Raw genomic sequence first — 23818 nt, 5'->3', positions numbered from 1 at the left:
CAAAAGAGACCGGGAATGAACGGCTGGAGAGATAAGAGGAGAAACAGGAGAGGACAGAGTCTGTGAAGCCAAGGTCGGATAGCGTGTTGAGGAGAGGGGTTGGTCCACAGTGTCGAAGGCAGCTGAAAGGTCGAGGAGGATTAGGGTAGAGTAGGAGCCGTTGGATTTGGCAAGCAGGAGGTCAGTGGTGACCTTTGAGAGGGCAGTTTTTGTGCAATGTAGGGGACGGAAGCCAAATTGGAGGGGGTCGACGAGAGAGTTGGCGTTGAGGAATTCGAGGCAGCGCGTGTAGAAGACTCGTTCAAGGAGTTTGGAAAGGAATGGTAGGAGGGAGATAGGGCGATAACTGGAAGGGGAGGTGGGGTCAACAGAGGTTTTTTTTTAGATGGGAGAGACGTGGGCATGTTTGAAGGCAGAGGAGAAGGAACCAGTGGAGAGTGAGTGGTTGAAGACGGAAGTTAAGGAGGGAAGGAGGGACGGAGCGAGAAATTTCATAAGATGAGAGACAATGGGGTCAGAAGCACAGGTGGCCGGAGTAGCACTTGAGAGGAGGGAGGAGATCTCATCTGAGTATACTACTGGGAAGGATGGGATAGTAGCGGAAAGAGTTGAGAGCCGGGTGGTTGGAGAAGGGGGAAGAGTGACTTTGGGGAGGTCAGACCTGATGGAGTTAATTTTATTAATGAACTAGGAGGCCAGATCGTAGGGGGTGAGGGAAGGAGGAGGAGGAGGAGGAAGAGGGGTCTGAGAAGGGAGTGGGGGTGCGGAATCAGTCAGGTCCGGACCAGGAAGGGGGAAGTGGGGGGCTTCTCAAAAATGGTCGCTTAAGCGGTTGGGGGGGGGATGGAAGCAGGGGGACACTGCTTTTAGACTGTGACTTTTAGTCACTTTTAGACTGTGAGCCCACTGTTGGGTAGGGGCTGTCTCTATATGTTGCCAACTTGTACTTCCTAAGCGCTTAGTACAGTGCTCTGCACACAGAAAGCGCTCTATAAATACGATTGAGGATGATGATGATGACACAATGAGTCACGGAGAAGTAAGGGGAAACAATGATCTTTGAGCAAGCAGGGGGACACAATGTTTCACGATCTAGCAGCGGTACACAGTGTCCCGCGATCCCAGTTGTCTACTTGGACAGAGTGGAGGTGGCTTCGAGGGGTGAGTGTAGCGATGATGGGGGCGTTGGGGGCCCAATCCAGGGGCCTCGATATGGTCGGGCGAGGATGCAGATGCCCGCGTGGGTGGCGGCCAGAAGCCCGGTCGCGGGGCAAAAACGCCCGATAGCTGGCTGCTCGGGGACGGACGCATGGACGGGTGGACCGACGGACGGAGGGTGGGAAGGTGGGGGAGCCCCGGCTCTCGCGTGGGCGTCCGGAGGACAGGATTCTTCCTGGAGCAGCGGGGCCACGCGGTGTGATGGCGGGCGGGAGGGCGGGCCTCTCGGAAACGGAGTCCCGGGCTTCTATGGAGGCACTCTGTGGAGGGGATCCTTCCGGGAGCAGCAGAAGCAGAGTAGCCTAGTGGAAAGAACCTGGGCTTGAGAGTCAGAGGACCTGGGTTCTAATCCCAGCTCTGGCAATTGCTTGCTGTGTGACCGTGAGCAAGTCATTTCACCTCCACTGGCCTTACTTAACTCATCTGAAAAATAGGGACTAAATTATCCTTCTCTCCCACTTAGTTTTTAAGCCCCACGTGGGACAGGGACTGTGTCCAACCTGATAAACTTCTATCTATCTCAGCACTTAGAACACTGCCTGACACATAGTAAGTGCTTAACAAATGCCATACAAAACCCACACTTATTGATTGATTTTGTACTTGGACCTGAACACTTTATTCACACACACACCCCCAGCCCACCAGAGCTTAATATACATATCTATAATTTATTTATTTCTACAATTGTCTGTCTCCCCTTCTACTCTGTCAGCAGGTTGTGGGTAGAGAATGTCTTTACGAATTCTGTTATACTGTACTCTACCAAGTGCTTATTACAGTGCTCTGCACCCTGTAAGTTCTCAACAAATACCATTGATTGATCGATTGATTGGTCTATGAAAGAAAATCTGAGTTTCAGGCTGAAGAACAATTGACATCAGGAGAGAATTTCCCCATTCTGTCTGATGTTCCACGCCTAATCAATCAATCAACCAATCATCCAATAAATCAATCGTATTTATTGAGCGCTTACTGTATGCAGAGCACTGTACTAAGCGTTTGGCAGAGTACAATACAACAATATAACAGACACTTTTCCTGGTCACAGTGAACACATATTAATGAAGATAAATAAATTACGGATATGGACATTAGTGCAGTGGGGCTGGGAGGTGGGGAGGGGGAGGTATAGGGAACAAATCAGGGTGACGCAAAAGGGAGTGGGAAAAGAGGAAATGAGGGCTTAGCCAGTGAAGGTCTCTTGGAAGAGATGTGCCATCAATAAGGCTTTGAACGTGGGAAGAGCAATCATCTGTCGGTTATGAAGAGGGAGGGAGTTCCAGGCCAGAGGCAGGACGTGAGTGAGAGGTCAGCGTGAGATAGACGAGATTGAGGTACAGTGAACAAGCTGATATAGAGAAGCAAAGTGTGTGCGCAGGGTTATGATAGAGCAGCGAGATGAGGTATAAGGGGGCAAGGGAATTTAGTGCTTTAAGGGAAGACCTCTTGGAGAAGCTATGACTTCAATTAGGCTCAGAGCCAAAGACAGGACTCTCTATGGGCTCATTGAAGATCTTGTGGTTATCCCAGTGCTAAGCAGAGTGCTTAATTAAGAGTGAGCCCTTGATCAAGACCATACATTTCCTATTGAACTCAATGACCTTGAAAGGACTGGTGATTATCGGTCTATGCCACGTTCTCTTGTTCTTTGCTTGTCTGTTGGTCAATCAATCAATCAATCAATCGTATTTATGGAGCGCTTACTGTGTGCAGAGCACTGTACTAAGCGCTTGGGAAGTACAAGTTGGCAACATATAGAGACAGTCCCTACCCAAAAGTGGGCTCACAGTCTAGAAGGGGGAGACAGAGAACAAAACAAAACATATTAACAAAATAAAATAAATAGAATAGATATGTACAAGTAAAATAAATAAATAAATAAATAAATAAATAAATAGATAGAGTAATAAATATGTACAAACATATATACATATATATAGGTGCTGTGGGGAAGGGAATGAGGTAAGATGGGAGGGATGGAGAAGAGGACGAGGGGGAGAGGAAGGAGGGGGCTCAGTCTGGGAAGGCCTCCTGGAGGAGGTGAGCTCTCAGTAGGTCCTTGAAGGGAGGAAGAGAGCTAGCTTGGAGGATAGGCAGAGAGAGGGCATTCCAGGCCAGGGGGATGACGTGGGCCGGGGGTCGACGGCGGGACAGGTGAGAACGAAGCACGGTGAGGAGATTAGCGGCAGAGGAGCGGAGGGTGCGGGCTGGGCTGTAGAAGAAAAGAAGGGAGGTGAAGTAGGAGGGGGCGAGGTGATGGAGAGCCTTGAAGCCCAGGGTGAGGAGTTTCTGCCTGATGCGCAGATTGATTGGTAGCCACTGGAGATTTTTGAAGAGATGCATCATTTCCAACTGTCGCTGAGGTTTGTGGACTGTGAAATAACTTGGATTTTAAGCCTGGGAGAATCTCCCACTGGGACTGAACCTGAACACAGCTTGGCCCCGGCCTATCCACTGAGAGCAGCCCTGGAAAGGAGCGGGGCAATGGGGACTTCTGCCAATAGGACTGTGTCCAGAGCAGGGCCTAAGAGCCTCGTTAGGTCTGAGAATCATGACTGTTTCCAGTCGTTCTGCCAAACAAAGCCTCCTAGCCAACCATGCATGCTCAAGCGGCTTTAGAATCTCGGTTACTTCCTCAGCACAATCCAGGAGGAATGGCTTCTGGCTTTTCAATGCTCTGGAGTTAAAGGGTCTCGAGCAAGACTAAGAAACAATTGGGAGAGGGTAACAGGGCTTCTTGTAGGGTAGCTTTCCACTCAGTCCACTCAGGCTCCACCTGGATCTAGAGCCACTCTAGGGCATTTTGTCCAGGCCTGGATCCACTTCAGAGAATTGTGTCCGGAACCGGAGCCACTCTAACGAATGGCTTCCAGAACTGGATCCATTCTAGAGTATTGTGTCCTGAATTGGAGCAACTCTAGAGGATGGTGTCCAGAATAGGGCTTCCAGAACCTAATCCACTCTACTGAATAGTGTCCAGAATCGGACTTTTTAAAATGGTTTCTGTTAAGTTCTTGCCATGTGCCAGGCACTGTAGATACAAGTTAAACAGGTTAGACACAGTCCCTGTATCACATAGGGTTCACAATCTTAATCCCCATTTCACAGTTGAGGGAACTGAATCCCAAAGAAATGAAGTGACCGGCTCAAGGTCACATAGCAGGCAAGTGGCAGAGCCGGGATTAGAACATAGGTCCTTCTGACTTCCAGGCTTATGCTCTATCCATTAGGCCATACTGCTTCTCACTTTGGAGAGTAGAGTTTAACATAGTTGATAGACACATTGTGTCTCACATTGTGATACACATTGTGTATCACAGCCCACAGTGATCTTACAGTCTAGAAGATATTAGAGAAGGAGTATGGCTTAGTGGATAGAGCATGGGCCTGTGTTCTAGTCCCAGCTCTGCTACATGTCTGCTGTGGGCAGCTGGTCACTTAACTTTCCTGGGCCTCAGATACATCATCTGCAAAATGAGAATTAAGAGTTTGACCCCCATGTGGGACAGGGACTCTGTCCAACCTGATTAACATGTATCTACCCTAGTACTTAGAACAGTGCTTGACACATAGTAAGTGCTTAAGAAGTACCATTATTACCATTATTATTATTATTAGAGGACTGTTGGGGTACCGCCATGGTTAAGTGGTCAGTACAGTGCTCTGCACATAGTAAGCATTCAATAAATTCCTTTGATTAATTGATTGATTGGAAGGACTAGCCAGGTGGGCAGCAGTAGGAAGAGCTTCCTTGTGTGGAAATTTCCTTAATCAACCCATAGCATTTATTGAGCACTTACTGTCTGCATAGCACTGTACTAAGCGCTTGGTAAAGTTCAATACAACAGAATTAGTGGATATGTTCCCTGCCATACCGAGCTTACAGTCTGGAGGATGAAGTTACAAGATCAAGCTGCTGAGAAAGTCATTTCATTTCTTTGGGTCTTAGTTAAATCATCTCTGGAATGGTGATTAATACTATGAACGCTATATAGGACAGGGACTGTGTCCAACCCAATTATCTAGTATCTACCCCCGTGCTTAGTGAAGTGCTCTGCAAACTGAAAGTACTTAGTGTTTACCATTGGTTGATAGATAGCGGGGAAAGAGCTGATCGAAGGATTTAAAGCCAGTAGTCAAGGGATTCTGATAATGTCCATGTGGCCCAAATCCCTACCGGAGGCCAGGAGTCCTTACCCTCTTCTCTTGACTATGAGTTCGTTACAAACAAAATGTGTTTATTTGTTGTTATATAGTACTCTCCCAAGTACCTCGTTCAATGCTTTGCATATATCAAGCACTCAGTAAATACAATTGAATGAACAGGTGCTGCAGGGAGCTTTCCAGGCTCAGAGCAAGACATAGCCTCCTCTGCTCCCTGGACAATGAGAGGGTTTTTGTTGGACCACTTCGGCGTGAGAGTGGATGCTTACTTGGTTGGTGTGGTGGGTGTCTTACAGCTGCCCTGGCCCCTGCCCAGAGCCCCTGGACTCTCTCCCTTCCTGCCAGCGTTGGAGAGCTGCTCAGCCTGCATTAGGGCAGGAATCTCATTCCAGAAGGTGTGGGCGCTCCCTCTAGGGTGAAATGGGGGCTGGAGTCAAAATGGCATAGGGTTGGCAGTGGAGCCGGCATGGTCTGGCCTCACCTATAGGACCCTGTCTCCCAAAGCCTTCCCATCTATCTTGGTGGTCTTGTCGTGGTGGATGTCCACCTCTCCCATTCAACAGAGGTCCCCAAACCAGGTGCATGTGTTGATCAGTGCTTGGGTGAAGGTGGGCTTCTGACTCTCTCAATGCTCCTAGCGGTGATGGTCGAGAGAGAGAGAGCGAGAGAGAGAGAGAGAGAGAGAGAGAGAGAGAGAGAGAGAGAGAGAGAGAGAGAGACATCTGCAGGCCGCAGTCAAGCAATCCATTGATGACATTTACTGAGTGCTTGCTGTGTGAAGAGCATTCTACTAAGAGCTTGGGAGAGAGCAAAGGCTTGAGATAAATGCAGAGCCTGGGCGTCGGAATCAGAAGGATCAGCGTTCTAATCCCAGCTCTGCGTAAAGCAAGTCACTTCACTTCTTGTTGTCCCCGTTACCTCATCTGTAAAATAGGGGTTAAGATTGTGATTCTTCACGTGGGACACGGACTGTGTCCATCTTGATTATCTTGTATTTACCCCAGTGCTTAGAATAGTGGCAGGCACAAAGTAAGCACGAAACAGATACTATAAAAAATTGACAGAGTTAGTAACAGTAATAATTGTGGTATTTGTTAAGTGCTTACTAGGTGCCAAGATCTGTGCTAAACACTAGGGTAGTAAGAATTATTGTGGTACTTGTGAATTAATATGTGCCAAGCATTGGGGTAGATACAAGATAATCAGGTCTCACAGGGGACTTTCAGTTTAAGTATGGAGAACAGATTTGAATCCCCCAGGGACTATGTCCAACCTGGTAACCTTGTGTCTAACCCAGCATTTATAACAGTATTTGGCCACTAGTAGACTATAGGCTCACTGCGGGCAGGGAATGTGTCTGTTGTATCGTTATATTGTACTCTCCCGGGTGCTTAGTACAGTGCTCTGCACATGGTAAGCCCTGAATAAATACGATTGACCACGTGACTGGCATAGTCATTGCTTAACAAGGAATATAATTATTTTAAATACCTCTCCCCTGGCTGGAGGGCCACATTTGATACTATGAGGAGTCAGATATTGTTCCCAATCCCAAGAAGTGCTTCCTAGGGGAACTGTTTCCACGCTATGACCCTCCTCAGGGCGGCCTTCACGTCCCTGTATCTCAGGCTGTATAAGAGAGGGTTCAGGGTGGGCGGGCACCATGGCATAGAACACGGACACTATCAAGTCAAGCATTGAGGGGGAATCTGACACGGGTTTAAGATAGGCCACCTCGCAGGTGGAAATTAATGAAGTGGTGACGATGAGGTGGGGCAGTTGGGTGGAGAAGGCTTTGGAATGGCTCTCTTTGGACAGCACCCTCAGCACAGCTGGGAAGCTGTGAATGTAGGAGACAACCATGGGCAATAAACAGACCAAGCTCAGGCTTGCTGAAGGTATCATGTCTACAAATTCCCAAACCTTCCCATTGGAATCAGAGAGTCTGATGACCTGGGCGATCTCACAGAAAATTGGTGGATCACACCGGTTCCTCAGTCTTCTTGGTCCGAAAGGACTCGAGAAGGTGGCAGAAGGATGTAGTATGGCAGAAAGGACCCTTCTGATCCAGGAGGTGCCTACCATCTTCTCACTGGTCCCTCAATCTATGATGACATCATAGCGCAGGGGGAGGCAGATGGCGACATGACAGTCAAGGATATAGATGTAGAGCTCAGCACAAGCAAACAACAGTAAGAAAAACACTTGCAAGATGCACTCCAGGAAAGAAATGGAGTTGCAGTCGGTCCAGGAATTGAGAATGGACTTGGGGACTGTGGCAAAGATGTTGCAGAGGTCAAGAACAGACAGGTGCTTCAGGAAGACGTGCATGGGGGTTTGGAGGTGCCGGTCGAAGGCAGTGAAGGCAAGGATGAGGAGATTCCCTGTCAGGGCCGTCAGGTAGACCAGGAGGAACAGCGCAGCGTGGACCATCTGCAGCTCCCGGACCTCCGAGAAACGCAGCAGGAGGAATTCCTTCACCGTGGAGATGTTGATCATTGGTAGGTGATGATGGTTCCCTGCACAGGACAAAGAACCTGATGAGGTGAAGAAATCATTCGGAGTTTTGCCGGTGATTCTATGAGAGGAGCAATTTATTTTATATTGGAAGAGAATTATTAATTACAAAATGACCTAGAAACTTGGTAAAAGACTTCCATGTAACACGTTGGGAATTCCAAAGGAGGATTAACACCATATTTTTCCAGGTGGGGATAACGAGATGACAAAGATATAACAGGGGAAAGCAGTCACTGTAGTAGTAGCAGTAATAACAGGAAAAGCCCTTGTAGAACTTGTAGTATCAATCAATCAATCAATTCAGAATTCGCATCTTTGAGCATTTACTGTGTGCAGAGAAATGTAGTAAATACTCGAGGGAATACAACGTAACAGAGTTGGTAGACATGTTCCCTCCCCACAACAATCTTAAAGACTAAAGGGGGATAAGGATGTTAAAATAAAATAAATTATGGATATGTACAGAGACGGTAAGCTCGTTGTGGGCAGGGGGTTTGTCTGTTAGATTGTCATATTTTACTATTCCAAACACTTAATACAGTGTTCGACACACAGAGCTCTGCTCTTTGCTCAATAAATATTCATTCATTCAATCGTATTTGCTGAGAGCTTAGTGTGTGCAGAACACTGCACTAAGTTGAGTGACTGGCTGATAATAGTAATAAAGGTGTTTACCGAGCCCCCAGGGGACAAAAAAGGCCAGGATATACCAACTCTACAAGGCACCCTGGAGCACGCAAATTCACTCTAACACCCAAAATCACAGCTAAACATACATGTATCCAAACACATTAAACCCTCACGTGTGCTTCCGCTCACTCACAAACCGGGGTTTTCCCACAGACGGACAGTCGCACAGAGTCAATCGTATTTATCGAGCGCTTACTGTGTGCAGAGCACTGCGGTAATCAATCAATCAATCGTATTTATTGAGCACTTACTGTGTGCAGAGCACTGTACTAAGCGCTTAGGAAGTACAAGTTGGCAACATATAGAGACAGTCCCTACCCAATAGTGGGCTCACAGTCTGAAATCACTTGGGAGAATACAATGCAAACAGGGTGGTAGACGCATACAACCATAAACGTACCCAGCCACTCATTAGGCTCTTCCCTGACCCCCATACCTATTCCCTAGGGAGAGATAGTGAACATTCCCCACTGTTCCTTACCCAGATGGCCCCCTTCTCTAAAGGCTGTGATTTGCTCCCTGATTCTCCTACCCTGCCCTGAGCACACACACGCGCGCGCACACACACACACATACACAAAACTGCAGGTCCAGGGAATCCGATTGCAGCTGTCTCTGCACGAAGAAAATGAACTGCAGAGTGAAGTCTGGCTAAACATGGAAGGCTCTGGCTTGGGACCCCAATTACATACTTAGCCTCCTGGAAGAAATGGTTAGTCGATGGAATTTACCGAGCGCTTACTGTGTGTGGAGCACTGGACTAAATCATTAAGGAGAGGACAATTCAACAGAGTTGGTAGACACGTTCCCTGCCCACAACAAACATATAGGGGGATGGAAGGATGAGGAAGGGATGATGGAGGGACGATGGAGGGATGATGGAGGGATGAGGGAACGTCGACGGAGGGCCAATGAAATGATGTCAGAGAGACGATGGAGTGGTGTCCTAGAACAAACAGTAGATGAGTGCTGATCCAGGTACAAAGACCATGCGAATGAGAACCTGAGCAGAGGAAGTGATTCCAGTACTAGTGGCTTATGCTGTGGTACCTGCCACGGTGTCGTCTCTGCTTAAGCCTGGTTTCTGCTCCTGCAAACTCGCCTGCAATGCAGCCCTGGTCCGAAGCTCAACCTGGAGGCCGAATGCGAGATTCTCCACAGGCTCACATTGGGCTGCTGGCCTCCCACCACCCCTCAATCCCCACCACAGGGCACAATCACAGGGGCAGCGTGGGACTGGAAGTCGCTGACCTCTGCCAGGCTGTGCTGGTCCCCTATCTCCCCTTGGATTCCTGGGTTCCGTCAGCCAAGGAGGAACATCTAGGAGCCCTCAGCCCCTCTCTGCTCTCCTGCGGAAACTGAGATGTTTCTCCAGATGGACCCCATCCCCCAAGATAAAGCAGCCGCCGCTCTGAGGGGAATCCCTGGAGGACAGGATCGGGGCCCAAAAAAGTGAAGTGACTTGCCCAGTGCCACACACCAGATAAGTGGCAGAACTGGGATTAGAACCCAGGTCCTCCTGACTCCTGGGCCCATGCTCTTTCCACTAAGCGACAATGCTTTGAACTTAGAGAAATTGTGACTCTGACCTTGGCCATCCAGTTTCCTATTGAAATTTCATTTACCTTTCCCCTGCTCCTCTCCGGAGTCACTGGGCCTGTCCTGGGTTGGAGAGCACAGAACACTGCTGAGAGAGAGGTTCACTCTATCTCTTCGGTCCTGGACGCTGGTGGCAGTGACAGGAAAGTCTGGCTGAGGGGTGAGAGCTGTCAGGATTCTCGCTACACCTCTCGGCTGCGCCCTCCCCCCAGATGACAGCCCGGTTTTTTCCTGGGGGGTTCCCCGTGGGAGGACGGGCCCGGGCCTCCGCTGAGATAGCTGACTGTCCGGGAATCTCGGAAGGCCGGGATCGTGGGCTCCCTGTGGTCCCGGCCTCCACAACCTAAATGACTATCCAGTCCCACGTGGTTCCCACTCTGGGACTCCTTCTTATGACAACATCAACAGACTAATCATCATTCCCTTTCTGTGATTAATAATAACGTTCTGGTTAAGCTCTGACTTTCGGAGCTTCATCCCATGCCAGGGCTTGGAGCCATCTGAAAACTGCAGCAATCCAATTTAGACAGTTCCCTCTAGACTGTAAACTCATCATGGGCAGGGAATGTGGCTACCAACCTGTTATATTGTTATATCGTACTCTCCCAAGCGCTTAGTACCAAGGTCTTCACATTGTAAGTGCTCAATAAATATGATCGATTGATTGATATGTATTATTTTCCCCTACTGAATATCTAACTTCATTCCCCATTCCTCCTAAGTGCACCATCTCACTGTGCTTCGTTCCCAGGTCCCCCGACTCAAACTGCTACCTCATCACCTTTCCTCCACATGGAATTTCCACTCCCTTCATATGCACCAGACCACAGGGCTTCTCATCTTCAAAGCTCTTTCCTGAAACTCTATTAAATCCACGGGACTTTCCCTGCAGCCCCTGTACCTCCAAGAAATCCAGGAGGAGTAATTCTGTCATTACTGTGTGATTGGTCATTTCCTTCCCGCCATTTCAAGAGAGAAGGTCCCAATCAGGAGTTCTAATGAGGAAAGCAGAAATTCAGCAACTAACCTCTCTGTGGGCAGGAAGGTGTCTACTTATCCAGTGAAGCACTTCCTTAAAGACCTCCATGGATGGAATCTCCTGCCCCAATTCTTTATTCCTGGTCTTCCTTTACATCCCACCAAATCCTCTTCATGCTCTTTCATGGCCCCCCTCATTTTGGGTTTTCCTTGCTTGAGAAGCAGTATGATTTAGTGGAGAGGGCACAGGCCTGCGAGTCAGAGTCACTGGGTTCTCATTCTGGCTCTGTCACATACTTGCTGTGTGACCTTGGGAAAGTCACTTAATTTCTCTGTTCTTTCATCACCAAAGCAAGAATTAAACACTTGTTCTCCATCCTACATAGACTGTGAGCATCATATGGGACCTGATTATCTTTTATCTATCCCAGCGCTTAATACAGTGCTTGGGATATAGTTAGAGCTTTTGAAGTACCATAATTAATTACAATAGAGTAATCAATTGAGACCCCTCTCAGGGTCGCACCTGAAGAGTTTCCAGTACTCTACCAATCTCAGCTACGGGAGGGATAGTCAAGCAGAGGTCTACCCATTTCATTCCTGGCTTGGGCAGTGGCTAGCGAGTGGAAGGCAATCTACTACAAGTCAAACCTCACCTGTGCTAGGTAGCAGCATCACAGGAGAGCGTCGTGGTTGGACACTCAGGTTTACTATGCAGAAGGAGGCAGTGGTAAACCATTTCCGTATTTTACCAAGAAAACTCTACAGATACACTACCAGAACAATGGCAGATAAGAACAGGTGTTCTGGGAGAGATATGCTCATTGTGCCGCTATGGGTGGGAAACAACTAGATGGCATAAGACAAGACAATTAATTGAGTTATTAATTACAATAGATAGGATCTCTGATCACAAGGGGCTTACAATCTACAGTATCTCTCTCTTTCTCTCTGTCTCTATCAATCAATCGATGGTGTTTATTGAGCATCTACTGTGAATAGAGTACTGTACAAAGTTTTTAGGAAAGTACTACTTAGGACGCGGACTGGGTCCAACCTGATTAATTTATAACTACCCTAGAGCTGAGTCCAGTGCTTGGTATATAGTCCAGTGCTTGGTTTGTAGTAAGAATTTCACAAACATCATAATTAATCTCAATACAATAGAGTTGGTAGATGCAATCTCTGTGCACAAGAAGCGTGTAGTCTCTCTCTCTCTCTCTCTCTCTCTCTCTCTCTCTCTCTCTCTCTCTCTCTCTCTCTCTCTCCGTCCCTCCTTCTCTGTGCCCGACGTCATCCTTTGTGAGGAGAATTTGGAGAGGATACTTCACAGAATTACTTGGAACAGACAAAGCCACAGCAATCAGCCTAGGATGATATTTACCAGACACATACTCTGTACAGATCACTGTCCTAAATGCTTGTGAGAGTACAATAGAGTTAGAAGACATGAATCCCTTCCTTCAAAGAGCTTACAATCTAGTGTGGTAGATAGACATTAAATAATTAAAACTAAGAGGAAGCCATAGAGGATAAAGATGTGTCCATAAGTGCAATGTGTTGTGTGAGAGTAACCATGGTCATTGGGGAGGAAATATGGTGGGAAGATGAAAGAATAATCTGGGAATATCTCTTGAAAAAGACGTGATTCTAGAAAGATCTTGATGCAGAGAGTAATGGTCTGCTGGATATGAAGGTGGACGTTGTTCCAGGGAGGGGAAAAGCAAGAGATTGTTGGTGAGAAAGATAGGAATGAGGCAGGGTAGCGTGAGAGGAATGAAGTATATGGGCTGGGTATTGTGGGAGAGAAGAGAGTTTAAGGGGAGAAGAAAGAGCTAACTGAGTGCCTTAAAGCCAGAGGTCAGGGTTTTCTGCTTAATTATGATTCCTTGCATTCATGCAGTCAATCAATCAATCGATCAATAAATCAATCTCCAATTTCGACTGGAAACTTTATGTGGGATAGGGACGGTGTCCAACCTGAGAAAACCCCAATGCTTAGAATAGTGCTCTGCACATTGTAAGCACTCAATAAATACCATTGATTGGATGAAAGGTGAGGACCTCCATCAAGCGACCACCTTCCTGCCTGCCAGCCCTTAGGATGCTTATCCCTGACTGCCGGTTCCCAAATGAACACCCCATAGGCTCACCTGTAGTAGACTTCAGACCCCATCACCGCCCCTATCTCCGCCTCCGTTTCTCCATTTATAAAATGGGGGCAGAGAGCGGCCCACCCAAGGCAAGTTGCTTAACCTCTCTATGCCTCAGTTACCTCATCTACCAAATGGAGATTCAATCCCTGTTCTCCCTCCTACTTCGACTGTGAGTCCCATACGAGACCTGATCATCTTGTATCTACCCCAGCGCTTAGTTCAGTGGTTGGTACATAGGAAGTGCTTAACAAATGTCACTCTTATGATTGCTCTCTTCCCCCTTCTAGACTGTGAGCCCGTTGTGGGCAGGGATTGTCTCTGTGTGTTGTTGAATTGTACTTTCCATGTGCTTAGTACAGTGTTCTGTATGCAGTAAGCTCTCAATAAATACGATTGAAGGGAATAAATGAATTATTATTTTTATTACTCTGATTGTCACCTCCATTTCCTTCACAACCAGAGCACTTACACCTTCTGTTTACCTTATCATCAATGGTATTTATTGAGTGCTTACTGTGTGCATAACACTGTACCAAATACTTGGGAAAGTAGAACATAACACAGTCGGTAGATATGTTCCCAGTCCACAACGAGCTTACAATATAGATGGGGAGACATAAATTAATATAAACAAATAGCTTATAATATATAATTTAAAGTTATGCACAGAAGTGTTGTGGGATTGGGAGTGGGGTAGATAATAAATACCCAAACATCACAGATCCAAGTGCATAGGTGGCACAGAAGAGAGAGACATCCAGGGAAAAGAGGGTTTATTTTGAGGAGAACTTTTTGAGGAGATGCACTTTTAATAAGGCTTTGAAAGTGGAGAGAATGGCTGTCTGGTTCATATGAAGGGGAAGGAGTCCCAGGCTAGCTAAACCTGAAGCCCACTTATGCCAAAATGGAACTGGAGGCAAAAACATGAGGGGTTCTGGGGAAAAAGAGAGCTTCTTCTCCTACCATGGCAGGAGAACCAACTCTTCTTTGCTGAACAGTAGAGGGGAGAATTGAATTGATGATCTAGAGAGAAGCAGCATGGTCTAGTGGAAAGAACCGTGCCCTGGGAATCAGAGACCTGAGTTCTAATTTCGTTTCCACCTTATGCCTGCTGTGTGACCTTAGGCAAGTCACTTAACGTCTCTGGGCTTCAGTTCGCTCGTCTGCAAATGGGTGTTCAATGTTTGTTCTCCTTCCTACTTAGACTGTGATTACCATTTGGGAGTTGCTTTTCTTGTATCTACCCTAGCGCTTAGTGCAGTCCTTGAAACATAGTAAGCGCTTAACGAATATTCATTGATTCAATCATATTTATTGGGCACTTACTGTGCTTAGAGCACTGTACTAAGCGCTTGAGAGAGCAACAATAAGGAGGCACATTCCCTACTCACAAAGAGTTTACAGTATAGAGCTGAGGGAGACAGACATTAATACAAGCAAATAAATTATAGATATGTACATAAGTACTGAGGGCCTGGGAGGGGGGAAGAACAAAGGGAGCAACTTCAGAGCAATGCAGAAGGGAGTGGGGAAAAAAAAGAAAGGAGGGCTTAATCAGGGAAGGCCTCCTGGAGGAGATGTGCCTTCAATAAGACTTTGAAGGAGGGGAGAGTAATTGTATTTGAGGAGGGAGAGCATTCCAGGCCAGAGGCAGGACACGGACAATTGGTGAGAGGTGAGATAGGTGAAACAGAGGTACAGTGAGAAAGTTGCCATTAGAGTAGCGAAGTGTGTGGGCTGGGTAGTAGTAGAAGAGAAGCAAGGTGAAGTAGGATGGGGCAAGGTAATGGAGTGCTTTAAAGCCAATGGTGAGGAGTTTTTGTTTGATGCAGAGGTAGATGGGCAACCCTGGAGTTTCTTGACTAGTGGAAAAACATGTACTGAACGTTTTTGTAGAAAAATGATCTGAGCAGCAGAGTTAAATATGAACTGGAGTGGGGAGAGGCAGGAGGTTGGGAGGTCAGCAAGGAGGCTGATGCAGTAATCCAGGAGGGCGAGAATGAGTGATTGTATTAAGGTGGTAGCGTTTGGGTGGAGAGGAAAGGGTGGATTTTAGCGAAGTTGTGAAGGGGGGACTGACAGGATTTAATAATGGTCGAATAGGTGGGTTGAATGAAAGAGAGGAGTCAAGGAAAAAAGAAAGTTATAACATGGTTGAGTTCAGAGGCCAGAATGGCACCATTCTTCCTGCCCTGAGCACAATAAAACGTCAACAGAGAGGGATGGAAGGAATGACCCCTTGAGGCTTCTTCAGGCAATGTAATTCTATGATTTGATAGCCTGCCCTGTCTAATTGAGGCTCTCGTCTCCTGGATCTCTGGGGACCAAAGAAAATACCAGGTCAGCATCACCTTCCTCCTCTCCATCCCTCTGCTCCCCAAAACCACCACCCCAGAGAGACGTTTTCAACTGCATTGTCTACTGGGTCTAATCAGAGTTTTGCTTTTTGCCTTTTTCCCCAAGACCCCAGTTACCTTATCCTAATATTTCACCTCCGACCCTAGTCTGGCCTCACTACTGAGATGCAGAAGCCGGGAAAGAGCCCTTGGTCTCAGTCCTGCCTCTCCTCGCGATCAGGAGAGCGGATTCCTGACTTACGGCCTTCCATTCCAACATTGCGGTAGGATCTTAATGTCCCGTCTCGGATCTGCAGCTGCTGTGCTCATTCCAAAGATGGGGAAATTGAACCCCGCTGCAGGGAAGATGCATTGCTACGGGAAACCGGTGACGTAGCCAACTTGGGTTCACCATTTCGATTTCTGGCTTCCATCCAAATTCCAGCTCAGCACAAAGATACCCTGGGGTAAGGATGTCAGGTAGGCTGTTGGTTTTGGGGAGAGGATGAAGTAGGATCAGGCATGGGCAGGTAATGTCCGTCCTTTTACCCTGAGTCCTTTGAATTTCCAGGCCTCACTGTAGCTGCCCAATAGCTGAACCAGCCACCGTGGGTGTTGCAGACAACCTAATGCCAAAAGATCCTTTCCTGTATTAATGTGAGCCATTTTTGTTCATTGTTTTTGTCCCGAGGTATCTGTTTAGTGCTTACCATGTGACAGACACTGTAGAAAGCAATGGGACAGAATCCAGTAATTAGGTTGGACACGGTCCATGTCCAACACGGGGCTCATAGCCTTAATCCACATTTTACAGATGAGGTAACTGAGGCACAGTGAAGTGAAGTTACTTGCCCAAAGTCTTGCAGCAGACAAGTTGTGGAGGAGCTCGCTTGGACGGTGAGCCCCACGCTGACAGGGACTATGTCCAGCTTGATTGACTTGTTCCTACACCAGTGCATAGAACAGTGCTTAACACATAGTAAGTGCTTGGCCTAGCAGAAAGAGCACAAGCCTAGGAATCAGAACGATCTGGGTTCTAATCCCAGTTCCACCACATGTCTGTCGTGTGACCTTGGGCAAGTCACTTGACTTCTCTGGGCCACGGTTACCTCATTTAAAAAATGGTGATTAAGTCTGTGAGCCCCATGTGGGACAGGGACAGTGTCCAACCTGATCATTTTGCATACATTCCAGCACTTAGAACAGTGCTTGACTAATAGTAAGTGCTTAACAAATGCCATTATCATCATAATTAACAAATATCATAAAAAATATTTATAAGGCTGGGTCACGTACTTAGTCACGTATGTGACTAAGGACCATTTTCCTGGAGAGGTGAAGGGGTCTCAGGAATCCATGTTTCAAGATCTTTTCATACATATCTTCGTTTGGTCATTTTAGTTCATTCTCCTTGTAAACTCCTTGTTCACAGGGAACATGTCTATCAACTCTGTTGTATCATAATTTGCTAAGCACTTACTATTTATTCAACTGTATTCAATCGTATTTATTCATTCATTTATTCATTCAATCGTATTTATTGAGTGCTTACTGTGTGCAGAGCACTATACTAAGCGCTTGGGAAGTAGAAGTTGGCAACATAAAGAGACGGTCACTACCCAACAACGGGCTTACAGTCTAGAAGGGGGAGACAGACAACAAAAGCAAACATGTGGACAGGTGTCAATACCATCAGAATAAATAGAATCATAGAAATATACACATCATTAGTAAAATAAATAGAGTAATAAATATGTACAAATATACACAAGTGTGTGGCGGGGAAGGGGGTAGGGCAGAGTTGGGGCGATGGGGAGGGGAGGAGGTGGAGGAGAGGAAAAAAGGGGGCTCAGTCGGGGAAGGCCTCCTGGAAATGGTGATTTCTCCGTAGGGTTTTGAAGGGAGGAAGAGAGTTAGTTTGGCGGATGTGTGGAGGGAGGGCATTGCAGGCCAGAGGCAGGAAATGGGCCAGGGGTCGACGTGGGCCAGGGGTCGATGGCGGGACAGGCGAGAACGAAGCACAGTGAGGTGATTTGTGGCAGAGGAGCGGAGTGTGCATACTGGGCTGTAGAAGGAGAGAAGGGAGGTAAGGAAAGAGGGGGCGAGGTGATGGAGAGCTTTGAAGCAAAGAGTGAGGAGTTTTTGCTGGATTCGAAGGTTGTTAGGCAACCACTGGAGATTTTTGAGGAGGGGAGTGACAAGCACAGAGCGTTTCTGCACGAAAATAATCCGTGCTGCAAAGTTAAGTACAGATTGAAGCAGAGAGAGACAGGAGGTTGGGAGATCAGAGAGGAAGCTGATGCAGTAATCCAGTCAGGATAGGATGAGAGATTGAACCAGAAAGGTAGCGGTTTGGATGAAGAGGAAAGGGCTGATCTTGGCGATGCTATGGAGGTGAGACCAGCAGGTTTTGGAGGCGGATTGGATGTGTGGGGTGAATGAGAGAGCGGAGTCGAGGATGACACCGAGGTTGCCGGCTTGTAGCACGGGAAGGATGGTAGTGCCGTCTACAGTGACCGAAAAGTCAGGGAGAGGACAGAGTTTGGGAGGGAACATAAGGAGCTCAGTCTTGGACATATTGAGCTTTAAATGGCGTGCAGACATCCAGATGGAGATGTCCTGAAGGCAGGAGGAGATACAAGCCTGGAGGGAGGGAGAGAGAACAAGGGTTGAAATGGAGATTTGGGTGTCATCAGCATAGAGATGATAGTTGAAGCCGTGGGAGCGAATGAGTTCACCAAGGGAGTGAGTATATATGGATAACAGAAGGGGACCAGGAACTGATCCTTGAGGAACTCCTACAGTAAGGGAATGGGAGAGGAAGGAGGATCCCTAGAAGGAGACTGAAAATTAACGGCCAGAGAGATAAGAGGAGAACTAGGAGAGGACGGAGTCTGTGAAGCCAAGGTTGGATAGTGTGTTCATTCATTCATTCAGTCGTATTTATTGACCGCTTACTGTGTACACAGCACTGTACTAAGCGCTTGGGATGTACAAGTTGGCAACATATAGAGACGGTCCCTACCCAAAAGTGGGCTCACCATCTAGAAGTGGGAGACAGAGAACAAAACAAAACATATTAACAAAATAAAATAAATAGAATAAATATGTACAAATAAAATAAATAGAGTAATAAATACGCACAAACATATATACAAATATACAGGTGCTGTGGGGAGGGGAAGGAGGTAAGGCGGGGGGATGGGGAGGGGGGGGAGGAGAAGGGGATGGTCCACAGTGTCGAAGGAGGCTGAGAGGTAGAGGAGGATTAGTATAGTGTAGGAGCCATTGGATCTGGCAAGGAGGAGGTCATTGGTGACCTTTGAGAGGGCAGTTTCAGTGGAGTGTATGGGACGGAAGCTAGATTGGAGGGGATCTAGGAGAGGGATGGTGTTGAGGAATTCGAGGCAGCAAGTGCAGATGACTCGTTCTAGGAGTTTGGAAAGGAAGGGTAGGAAGGAGATAGGGCGATAAGTAGAAGGGGCAGTGGGGACAAGAGAGGGGTTTTTACGATGGAGAAAACGTGGGCATCTTTGAAGACAGAAGGGAAGGAATCAGTGTAGAATGAGCGGTTGCAAATGGAAATTAAGGAGGGGAGGAAGGAAGAGGAGAGGGTTTTCATAAGATGAGAGGGAATGGGGTCCGAAGCACAGGTGAGTGGGGTGGTTCTTGTTAAGAGGGAGGAGATCTCATCTGAAGCCCTACTCCCTTCAAAGCCCTACTCCCTTCAAAACCCTACTGAGAGCTCATCTCCTCCAGGATTCTTTCCTAGACTGAGCCCCCTTCTTCCACTCCCCCTCCTCCCCCTCCCCATCCCCCCGTCCTACCTCCTTCCCCTCCCCACAGCACCTGTATATATGTTTGTACATATTTATTGCTCTATTTATTTTACTTGTACATATTTGTACATATATACTATTCTATTTATTTTATTTTGTTAATATGTTTTGTTGTCTGTCTCCCCCTTCTAGACTGTGAGCCCGCTGTTGGGTAGGGACCGTCTCTATATGTTGCCAACTTGTACTTCTCAATCGCTTAGTACAGTGCTTTGCACACAGTAAGCGCTCAATAAATACGATTGAATGAATGAATGAATGAAGATACTGCTGGGAAGGATGGGAAACTAGAGGGGAGGGCTGAGAGCCCAGGGGATGGAGAGGGGAGTAGGTGACTTTGGGGAGCTCAGACCTGATGGTGTTAATTTTAGTAATGAAGTAGGTGGCCAGATCGTTGCTGGTATTTGCTAAGAATTTACTACGTTCTTTACTAAGCACTGGGGTAGATACAAATCATCAGATTGGACACAGTCCCTCTCCCACATAGAATTTACAGTCTGAATAGGAGGGGGAACAGGTGCTGAATCCCCTATTTTCAGATGAAGGAAATGAGGCACAGAGAAGTGAAGTGAGTTGTCCAAGATCACACAGCAGACAAATGGCAGAGACAGAATTAGAAATCAGGTCCTCTGCCTCCCAGGATCAGGCTCTTCACTTCGCCATGCTCCTTCCCTCAAGTGGATCCCTCTGTCCTCCTTTTACCCAAGCAAGAAATAGAATAAATTAGGTAGAGTAGGAAGAAGGGAATGATGGAAAAGTGGATGACAGCTTGATTCAAGAGTACAGTTTCTACAGTCAGTATGAATAGAAACAACAGATTTACAAAGAGGACAAGTCAGAAGCAGGAGCTTTGCCTTATGGGTACAGCACGGGCCTGGGATTCAAAGGGACATGGGTTCTAATCCCGGTTCCACCACTCGTCTGCTGTGCGGCCTTGGGCAGAGTCGCTTAACTTCTCCAAGCATCAATTCACTCATCTGTAAAATGGGGACTGAGATGTGAGACCCACGGGGGGCATGGACTCTATCCAATCTAATTAGCTTGTAACTACTCCAGCACTTAATATAGTGTCTGATATATAGTAAGCGCTTCACAAAAGCCATAAAATGTTACAATTGACTGATTGACAGACGGATTGAGTATCTCAGGTTGTGAATTAGACAAAGGTGAAACAATTCACAGTGGCTCAAGACTGTCGGTGAAAACAGGAACCGTTGAGACGCTGGGACGCAGACGCCGCTGTTTCTACGGGAATCCCGGGGGCTGGCACCATCGCCGATACTGCAAGCACCTGGCCCTTGTTTACCAGGAGCCTCAGGAACCACGTGACCAGAGGGTGCCTGGCTTTTCCAGGCCACGAGGTCCCTCGGCAGGACTCTGCGCCATCCTCCAGAGGTCCCCCTCGGAACAGCTCCCGCTTTATCTACAGGGAAGGTGCCCCGTCTGGAGAACTTCTCAGGTTCTGAGGAAAAACACAGAGGGACCGAGGGCTCCCCTCTCTTCCTTCCTTGCTGACCAAACCCATGAACCTGAGCCGAAACAGGGGACCATCCCAGTCCTGCAGAGGTCAGCGACCCCCAGCCCCATGTTTCCCGGTAAGAGTAATCGGGGTGACTGAAAGGAGGGGCAGAGGGGGACGAGGATGAGGATAGAAGAGATGGAGGCAGTCTGGGGCCTAAGTTGAGGTTCGGAGCAGGGACGTGGAGCTTAGCTGGGCAGGGGTGCTAGCAGGAGGGGAGGTGTTCTCCAATTCAGTAACTCCCAACCATCACATGCTTCTCCTCCTTCCTCCTCAAACCTCGCTACCATGCAAACTACTTGCCAGGCTACGGTGCTCCAGCACAGCGTCAGTACTGTGGAAAGTCACTTCGTCCTTCATTGGGTCCCAGAGTCCCTGGCAGAGGGTAAATGAGAGGCACAGCTGAGAGAGTGTGACCAGCTTTGAACAGCCACTGACACTATCAGCAATTCCTCCTAATAAGAGTTCTTTCCAAATCTTGGGAGAAGACAAAAAATGGGAAAGGTTGTAATCCCTGCCCTCATGGACTTTCCAGCCTACTGGGCTAGGTTGACACAGTCTCATTTACTATCAATCAATTAATCTTGAATCTTGTTTATTGAGCTCTTAATGTGTGCACTAAGCACTTGTAGAGTAAGAATAGTAATAGTAGTACTTGTTAAGCTCTTACTATGTCCCAAGCAATATCCTAGGCGCTGGGGTAGATACAAATTAAGCAGGTTGGATACAGTCCTTGTTCCACATGGGGCTCACAATCGTAACCCCCATTTTACAGATGAGGTAACTAAGGCTCGGAGAAGTTAAATGACTTGCCCATGGTCACACAGCAGACATGAGGTGGAGCCAGAATTAGAACCCAGATTCTTCTTTCTCCTTATGACTCCCAAGCCCGTGCTCTATCCAATTCATAACACCATAACTGACAAATTCCATAACCCTACTAGAAGGAAAGAAAGGATATCATGTCATTTTACAGATGAGGAAAACGAGGCCCAGAGAAGCGAAGTGACTTGCCCAAGGTCCCACAGCAGCAAATGAACAGAGGTAGGATTGAAACAAATGTCCTCGGACTCCCTCTACGCAATGGCTGGGAGACTACAATAGAACAGAGCTGGTAGATGTTTATACTGCTCTCAAGGAGCTCACAGTCAAGAAGAGAACTCCTGGGCCCATGCTTGTTCCACTAAATGAGGATGGGGATAAGTTGATTCACGCTTAAATTAGGTGAAGTGGGTTTAGAGGGCTGGGAAGTGAATCGGGGAAGCTGGTTGGAGAAAGGGGGAATTTAGCAGTGCTCAGAATTAGGAAAGAACTGTTCTGTCTCTGATTTTGAACCGATAAGAGAGGGAGATCCAGGCTAGAATGGAAACGGAAGAGTCCATCTTGAGTAACAACTAGAAAGTTGCTTTTAGAGCTGAGAATAAGTGCTGAACAATGGAAAGGGGATGAAGTGCAGTCATAGGGTGGGGAGCCTTCAAGCCAATTGTGAGTTTTTGTTGCTCGTGAAAAGACACAACTTGTCCTCAGGGTAGGTTGATGAGAGAAGAAGATGTAGACTGAGCGATGCTTTAGGAAAGGTATGAGGTAAGGTTGTGTTTACTTGAGTACAACTGTGAATGCAGACATTGAGCCAATGGAATCAGTTTGATGTATATGTGGGTTTTATTTTTGTTGTTTGTTTTATGATATCATTAAGTGCTTATTATATGCCAGGTACTGTACTACGCACTGGAGTGGATACAAGCTAATCAGGTTGGACACAGTCCATGCCTCACATGGTGCTTTCAGTCATAATCTCCAATTTACAGATGAGGCAACTGAGGCACAGAGAAGGTAAGTGACGGGCCCCAGGTCATAGAAAGGACAAAGCGTGGAGACAGGATTAGTATCCAGGTCCTTCTGTCTAACAGGCTCATTCTCTCTCCACTAAATGGATGAATTTATGTATAAAGGCACTTCTTGTTTTACTATAAAACCAGCAAAATAAATTCGTAGCAGTCATGTATATATCTTTACGTTCGCTGACCTCATCTACCCGCTATTCATTTTAGTTTCAGTCTCCTCAACCAAAAATTATACTCATTATATTTATTAAGTGTTTAGTGCGCACTAAGGAGAGTATTAAGTGCTGGGGGAGATTCAGGACAATCTGGCAGAACACAGTCCGTGTCCCACGAGGAATTAACAGACTAAGTAGGAGGGAAAACAGGTATCTAATCCTCATTTTACTGTTTACTGAGGTGTAGAGAAATTGTCACTTTCCCATGGCTATGCAGCCGACAAGTAGTAGAGATGGGATTAGAACCCAGGTCCTCTGACTCCCAAGCCTATGTTCTCCCCAGTAGCAGCCTGTGTCTTACAGGCCGTTCCGAGGATACCAGCGGCTGAGGGCTGGGACAAAGACTTCTCCACCTATCTGCCTCACCTCGCCGTCGTCAGCGTTTTCCTCTCGATTGGATCCGTTGCCTACCTCAAGCAAGTGTCAGACTCCCCCTCGACTCTGGACCTGTTGGTGTCAGTGTTCTAGACCGTGGTGCCCCCCGTCCTGAACGCCCTCTGAGGAACCGGAACATGAATGCTGCCCTGGGGAGGGTCCTAAATAGGAGATTCCTCCTCCCTCCTCTAAGGGACAAAACGCCTGTTTCCTTTTGCTGACTATCCCATTCCTCATCACGGTTCAGACCGTGGGACTATCCATATAAAGAGCTGTCCAAAGAGAAATCCAGCGCCTGAGGATTTGTCAAAGTCTGGAACAGAGGCTGATAAGACGTGTGTGACTGTAAGCCCGATGTGGACAGG

The 23818-nt window shown here is 47.3% G+C and overlaps 1 non-coding gene across 1 annotated transcript; it reads left to right on the top strand.

The window, feature by feature from the left end:
• Positions 1-11680: 11680 nt before the first annotated feature.
• On the top strand, positions 11681-11818 carry LOC119921622. The gene has a single exon (XR_005448568.1). It is a non-coding gene; the product is annotated as a small nucleolar RNA SNORA7 (small nucleolar RNA).
• The last annotated feature ends 12000 nt before the right edge of the window (positions 11819-23818 follow it).

Source organism: Tachyglossus aculeatus (genome assembly GCF_015852505.1).
Source record: "Tachyglossus aculeatus isolate mTacAcu1 chromosome 12 unlocalized genomic scaffold, mTacAcu1.pri SUPER_6_unloc_3, whole genome shotgun sequence".
NCBI classification, from domain to species: domain Eukaryota; kingdom Metazoa; phylum Chordata; class Mammalia; order Monotremata; family Tachyglossidae; genus Tachyglossus; species Tachyglossus aculeatus.
The sequence above is the reverse complement of the archived record's forward strand: the minus strand, read 5'-3'. Positions and strand labels throughout refer to the sequence as shown.